The sequence below is a fragment of the Pteropus vampyrus genome, unplaced genomic scaffold (genome assembly GCF_000151845.1).
Source record: "Pteropus vampyrus isolate Shadow unplaced genomic scaffold, Pvam_2.0 Scaffold8, whole genome shotgun sequence".
NCBI classification, from domain to species: Eukaryota; Metazoa; Chordata; class Mammalia; order Chiroptera; family Pteropodidae; genus Pteropus; species Pteropus vampyrus.
The window spans coordinates 5518581-5526430 of NW_011888789.1; the positions used below are offsets into that span (position 1 = coordinate 5518581).

Here is a 7850-nt window from a genome sequence, read left to right on the forward strand (position 1 = left end):
TCCTTAAAATGTCATAGCTTTCTCCTGGGCTTCAGCCAGGCCTTGATGGCCAAGGACTACTTCAGCATTCTTCCAGGTATGTAGAGCTTCTTCCTTGCTCCTTCTTCCCATTTTGTTTGTTTGTTTGTTTGTTAATTTACATATTTTAATTAGTTTCAAGTATACAGTTCATTGGTTAGACATCTATATAGTTCGTAAAACACTCTCCCCAATTGCTCCCTCCCACCCCGACCCTCCACCTAGCCAGCATATTAACGCTAATTGCATTCCCTAGCCGTGCTCCTCATCCCCGTGACCATCCATCAGCTACTAATTTGTACTTCTTTAACCCTTCACCTCATTCAAACCCCTTCCCCTCTGTCTGTCACCAAATTGTCCACTATATTCGTGAGTCTGTTTTTGATTAGTTTGTTCTTTTTATTCTTTAGATTCCTCATATAAGTGAAATCATATAGTGTTTTTCTTTCTCTGTCTGACTTAAATATCTTCTAGGTCCATCGAAGCAATATCGTTTTCCATCCCCTTTCTTTTAGTCTGTGTCTTTTAATCTGAAGTGAGTCTCTTCTAGGCAACATGTAGGGGTCTTGTTTTCTTATCCATTCATCCACTCTATCTTTTAGTTGGAGCACTTAATTCTTTACCATTTGAGGTACTTATTGATAGGAATGTAGTTGCTACCATTCTTTATTCCTGTTTTTGATACGTGTTTTCTCTTCTTAAAGAAGTTCCTCCAACCTTTCCTGTAATACTGTCTTGGTGGTGATAAATTCCTTTAGCTTATTTTTGTCTGGGAAGCTCTTTATCTGTCCTTCAACTCTAAATGATAGTTTTGCTGGATAAAGTATTTTTGGTTTTAGATTCTGGGTCTTCATCACGTCAAATATTTTGTGCCAAGCCCTTCTGTCCTTCATAGTTTCTTTTGAGAAATCAGGTGCCAGTCTTATGGGTGTTCCCTTGTAAGTAACTATCTGCTTTTCTCTTGCTGCTTTTAATATTCTTTTTTTGTATTTAACCTTTGGCATTTTAATTATGATGTGTCTTGGTATGAACCTCTTTGGATCTCTGGTTTTTGGGATCCTCTCAGCTTCCTGGGGTGATATGTTCATTTCCTTCACCAGGTTAGGGAAGTTTTCCATCATTATTTCTTCAAACAACTGTTCAATATCTTGATTTTCTTCAGTTACGCCAATCAGATGGATATTTGGACCCTTAATAGTGTCCCATATGCTCTTTAAATTATTTTTATAGTCTTGGCATCTTATCTCTTGCCATTCTTTTTTTTTTTTTTAAATGCCTACAGCACCTGGTATTCCTAGGTGGTTTCCCTTCCAAGTACTAACTGGGCCCGACCCTGCTTAGTTTCCGAGATCAGACGAGATCAGGCACGTTCAGGGCGGCATGGCCGTAGACTCTCTTGCCATTCTGATTGCATGTCCTTGGATTTCCCATTCTCTATATAGGGCATTTGATCCTTTTCTCTATTCACTTTGTTCCATTTAATATACTTCTCGTCTCAGATGATGTGTTCTTCATTTCAGACTGGTTCCCTTTTATAATTTTCATTTCCATTGTTATCTCTTTGTTGAAGATCTCACTGAATTTATCTACATTTCCCAAAAGTTCATTGAGCATCTTTAAAACTAGTGTTTGGAACTCTGCATCTGTTTCTTTGTCTTCCCATTTTGGCTGCCATTCCGTGTCTGTTTCTATGTACTAAGCAAAGCTCCTAAGTCCCCCGGTTTTATTAGTGTGGATTTGTGAATTAGGTGTCCAGTGGCACAGTCCTGAGAGGGGTTCAGCTGCGGCCAAATTTAGCCCAAGCCTCTGCCCCTCCGGGGTCACCTGTTAAGATTCAGCAAGTAATCCACAGATGCCGTGCTTATAGTTGCCTCAGAAGGCAACACCAGAAACCGAGGCCAGCTGCCCACAGTGTGAGTCTAGGTGCTGCTTAGCAAGGAGCACCTGACTCGCTGAGGATACACCTGAATGTGGCTTGGGTGGGGCTGTGAGTTGGGGGAGGCAGGGTTTCAGGGAATCCTCTGGGCAGAGCGAACTCTGTTATCCAGTGTGATGATGTCTAGGCTATGTGGGCGCTGAGTTCGCGTACTGGGAGTGGGGAGGGCTCAACAAGGAACAATGGATACCGCTCGCACTTCTGTATAGAGCAAGTCTCTCCTTGGCCCTCACTCCAGCAATGTTACCCTGTAAGTCCCTGATGCCCCCTGCACACAGCTGAATCGGCACTGGTGCTCAGAGCGAGCAGGTCAGTCACCATGAAAATCCACTTAAACGTGGACCATTTAAGAGGCTTCTGCTGCTTTTGCTGCTGCAGCCTCCATCTCACTCAGCCACTCAACACCAGACAGCCCCACATCCTCGCCCCATCCTACCTTCTGCCACTGCAGGCTGCTTTCTTAGATTTCTCCCTAGTTGTATGGCTTGTTCATCTAGATCCCAGGTGATTTTTCCTTGCTGCTGCTCCTTGTTTCTGTCACAACTTTGATTTGGCCACCAGAAGGATGAACAGAGCCTCTATCATCTCCATTCCACCCCCCCCCCTTTCTTTTTCAACATGGACATTAGAAGGAAGTTTTGGGAAGAAAGTCTGGCAAATAAGATTCAAGTTATTTAGTTGTAGTAATTAGTGGAAAAATCTGGCTATAAGCCTAGAAACTTCAAATGGTGTTTCTAGATTCAAAATGTAATTTTAAAGATGTTTCCATTTTACAGAGTCATCCCTAAGCCTCTATGCACAAAAGATAGAAATGAAGAACCAGGTCAATGGAATGTCATGGAGGTAGGTGCAGGGACGGGTCTGAGGGCACCTAGGACACAGTGGGTATAATGCAGGATCCTGGCTCACCTAGCATCAGGAGCTCTGGGTTTTCCTGTCACCTCTGCCTATGACCAGCTGTGTGATCTTGGGCATATCACTTCATCTCTTTCCACACTTCAGTATGCTCATGTAAGGATAGAGAGTTAGACCAGATGTTCTAGAAGATTTCTCTCAGATCTAGGAGATATAAACTTATAGTTTTGATTACCTATGCAAGAGTTGATTATAGGATGATGGATTTAAAGATAAACTTACTGGTCAGTTGAGGTGAATAAAGAGTATCAAATTTAATAATGGATAATTGATTGAAATTTAATAAACAACTTGCCTTTTGTTACAAGACAAGGTTCACTGGTTTTGGTTTTAGTATTAAGAATGTAAAAAAAAAATTAATTCACTTTTTAAAGTGCTTTTACTTGCATAATTTAAAAAGTTACTCTCATTACAAAGAGGGAGTTAAAAATGTGTCTGAGAGGCTGAACTCAATCACAAAATTTCAATTCATTCTTCCTTGTCTTGGTAACAGAGATCCAAGAGGTGTTCTTTCTGGGCCCAGCAATTCTTTCCTGGCAGCAGGCAGCCACTGGAATGTCCCTGATCATCTCGGTCATATGCCCAGCTCTGTGAGATGTGAGATGTGGACTCTAGTAACTTCCTCTCCAAGAAGCTGCAGACCTGCCTCACTTCTAATTTCTAGACAAAATGACTAACCCCTAGCAGCACCTGGAAGCCAACACAATATGTGTTGCCTTTAGCCCTTTTTCGAGAGAAATTTTTCATGAAAAATATATTTTAGGAAATTTTGTTTCTATCTAGATGGAATTATTAGCATCACTTCCATTACACTCTGAATTCTCTTTCCCATCAATGGCTTTTTGGGCAGTGGTCTCTGTGTGATTATGAGAGATTTCTTGGCTACACAGGCCCAATCATTGTATGGGGTAGTTGGCCAGGATGTCACCTCCGTAGCTGACTCCAGGCCCCATGTCCAGCATGCAGGGCAGACCAAGTCATCTCCTCTGATGCTCTGAGGGTTGGGGACCATCTCATACTCTGCCTGAGACAATGACTTTCTTTCTTGTGACAATACCTTTTTTTTTATTCCACTGAGTCTGGGTACATGGAAAAATTTGAGAATAACCAAGAGCTATTTGCTTTTACGTTTCTTAGAGTCGTATGTGCTAAATGCATTAATTTACAAAAATTGCGCAGAACAAAACTTCATAAAATAAACAATTACATTACTGCTGCTGCTGCTGCTGCTGCTGCTGCTGCTACTACTACTACTACTACTACTACACTTACTACTACCACCATAGATTATCCAGCACTAGAGAGCTACAAGTTGCAAAGCAACTGACTCTGAAGGGATGACCTAGACTTCTTCTAGTCTGAACTCCCACTTTACAACTGGGTGAACTGGGCTTCAGAGAGGGGATTTGACTTGCCTGAGGTCACAGAGCTCGCTAGTAATATAAATGGGATTAGAATCCAGGTGAAAAATATTGATTTAGAAATTTCATATCTTTGAAACCAGCCAGCACATCTCAGAAATTTTTGAGATAATTAAGTGGAAGGATAATCCTGGATCCTTAAGAAAAATTTCGGAGAGGTTCTTTCTCTTCCACTATTATTTTCTTCCCATTCCTTCGTGCCCCTTCTCTGTATCTCTGGGTCTGTTTCTATTTTGTTTTGTTTATTCATTTGTTTTGGTTTTTAGATTCCACATATAAGTGAAATTATACACTATTTGTCTTTCGCTGTTTGACTTATTTCATTTAGCATAATACTCACTGAGTCCATCCATGTTGTCGTAAGTGACGAGATTTAATTATTTTTTATCGCCAAATAATATTTTATTGTATATAAGCATACCACATCTTTACCTATTCATCTATTGATGGATATCTAGGTTACTTTCATATCTCCTAATATCTAGCTATTACTAGAAATGGTGCAATGAACGTATGGGTGCAGATGTCTTTTCAAATTAGTGTTTTTGGTTTCTTTCAATAAATACCCAGAAGTGGAATTGTTTTATGGTATGGCAGCACTATTTTTAACTTCTTGAGGAATCCCCACACTGTTTTCCATAGTGGCTGCACCAATTTGCAATTCTACCAACAGTGCAGGAGGGTTCCCTTTTCTCCTCATCCTTGCCAGCACTTGTTATTTGTTGATTTTTAGATGATACCTTTCATTATTTCTTATTCCACTGATCCTTAAGATACTCTCCACAGGACCCCAAGGAGCCTCCACTTATTCTGGCCCTGGTTCCTTCAGAGGTGGCTGGACAAGAGCTATATTTTGAGATTATGCACAGCTTGAGCATATTGTTGCCATTGGAAGAGAAGGAAGTCTTCATGTTTATTGGAAACTGGATACTTCAGATGGTAGAAGGAAAATCAGGAAAGTTTTTTCTAATTTTTTATAAGTTCTTTCTTTTTAAGTGACATTATTTTGTAAAAGACATCTGTATTTAGTTTAGTAGGGCTGCCATAACAAAGTACCATAAACTAGGTAGCTTAAATAACAGAAATGTATTGCCTCATAGTTATGAAAGCCAGAAGTCCAAGATCAATGTGTTATGTTAGCAGAATTGGTTTCTTCTAGGCTGGATGAAAAAAATCTGTTCCATGCCTCTTTCTTAGTCTCTGGTGGTCTGCTGGCAATCTTTAATGTTTCTTGATTTATGGAAGCATCCCAATCTCTGCCTTCATCTTCCCATGGTGTTCTCCTTGTGTTCATGTCTGTCACCAAATTTCCCTCTTTTATAAGGACACTAGTCATCTTAGATTAAGGCCTACTCTAATGGCCTCATTTTAACTTGATCATTTCTGTAAAGATCCCGTCTCCAAATAAGGTCACATTCTGAGGTACTGGGGGTTAGGACTGCAACATATGAATTTGGGAGGAACAATTCAACCCATAATAGCACTGAATAATTTAGACACACGAATTATGTCTGTTTCATTTAGCATTGAATGTACCAGTGTCTAGCACAAAGCATGGCACATACTGGGCCCACACGAATTTGTTGAAGTAACGAACACACTTAGTAATACTCCTCATCTAATTATCCTGGGGTTTTCAGACTGGCTCTTCATGAGGTGTTAATTTTTCCCTCAAAGATGTTGATTATCCTTGGTGATGTGGGAATTGGAAGACCGTATAGTCAGTAATTCCCTGTTCTCAGTGTGGCCAATTTAATGGCAGAGGCTTCTCACATGATCACTTTCAATCACACTATTACCAAGTATAAAACTGACTGACATTGACTTTTGTCTGTCCTGTCTGGAGCCTGGTGGAGGGTACACTGAGCAATGAATTGATCCCAAAGTAGTGGTAGTAGAAAGGGAGAAAACACCCGCATATCAGTGTTGGCAGCCCTCTGTTTCTGTCTTAGAAATCCTATCTTGCTTCTGACTTCTGATGATACCAGGATAGGTTGACACATGAGCATCTGTGTGGCACTGGTCATGGGAACGCTGCCTAGGCAGACAGGGAAGTTCTCACAAATGTCTTTGTGACTGGGGGAAAGCCAGTTCTTAGATATCTGTGTCCCATCTGCAAAGTAGTAACTCCTTGCAAATTAAACCTGGACTCAGAGGCCCAAGTAGTAAATCCTATGTTAGTCCTTTATATTTCCCACTAGAATTGTTCATGCACATAAACAACAGATGGAAGAGATTAATGAGACACATTATATTTAAGTAGAATAAATTGGTCTGAAATGTGGATATAGTGCTCTTGTTTGGCAGAGTGTAATATCAGCTCAAATGGAAGATTGCAGTGTACTTAGAGGCTTTCTGGGCATTTGTGACAAAACTTTCTAGTGCCGGTGTAAAGGACCCAAGTCAGAAAGCAAACCTATTTTAAACACCTATATCCTTTCCACAAAATATTAGAATATCAAAATATGCCCCTTGAGCTGTTTAAAAAATGGATTACTATAATTATAACAAAAGAGCACATGACACCGGATCTAGTCACTTGTTTATTTTTATGTGTTTTGCTCTGTTATATTTTGAAGTGTGGGAGTTGGTTCTGTGAGTGTGTGCCTACATGGCCATCTGGGCAAAAACTGGAGAACAGATTTGGGGCCCTTTGGTTCTTCTGTTTGATTGGAAATTAGCTTCCTCCTTGGACTTGAACTCGCAATGTTTAATGGAATAGAAATGATTGGGTGCTTCTAGTTGACAGTTCATGTTAGAGAGAAAGCTGTGCTTAGTGCTGCAAATAGCTCTCTGCCCATTTATTGGTGAACTCCTGTGAATGTAAACAGATCGCTGTAGCTCAGCATTTAGACACAGCACTCAGAACTCAGACCAAGACCAAGGCTGTGATACTCGGAAAGACCACGAGGAACTCCAAATTATCTACTGGGTGCTGTACCTTTTAGTCCCCCGAAGTCAGCCCAAGGTCAGCCCCATCAGGAAACCCGGTTAAGGACTCAGGGGGCAGCCAGAGGATGTGTGCTTTTCTTGCAAGGCCTAAAAGGCTTGGCTCTATGCATTTTTAGATCAGTTATTCTTGTCATGATGAATCTGTATGGATTGCCAGAATTGCTCGTGAATGAAGGTGGAGCTGAGAACTGGACAGTATTTAACTGTTGTCTGAACTTATACCCTTTGTGGAATATAAAGTGGTCACTGGCAGGCGGCCACTTTCTAGGATGACATTCCATGAGCTGCTGGCATACCCCGCTGCTTGTAAAATTTCGGAAAGTCTTTGACTCCAGGCTAAACATCCCAGGCGCATCCCTCTTTTTCTGTAGTGAACATTTATGTACCCACTCCCCAACTTAATCAAAAGCCTTTTTATATTTCGCCATAAAATCTTAGTGCTACACTTGATATCTCGGAACCCCCATTTCATCTCTCTTCCCTTCTCCCATCCTTTTTTTCTCTCTGATATCCACCCTCTACAGAAGTAACTATTATCCCAAATTTTAATATTTTTCAGTAGTATCATTCGGTACTATCTTTCTATAACTTGCTTTTTTATCTAACAT

The 7850-nt window shown here is 40.6% G+C and overlaps 1 pseudogene; it reads right to left on the reverse strand.

The window, feature by feature from the left end:
• Positions 1–1291: 1291 nt before the first annotated feature.
• Positions 1292–1410, reverse strand: LOC111729198 (annotated as a pseudogene).
• Positions 1411–7850: the final 6440 nt, after the last annotated feature.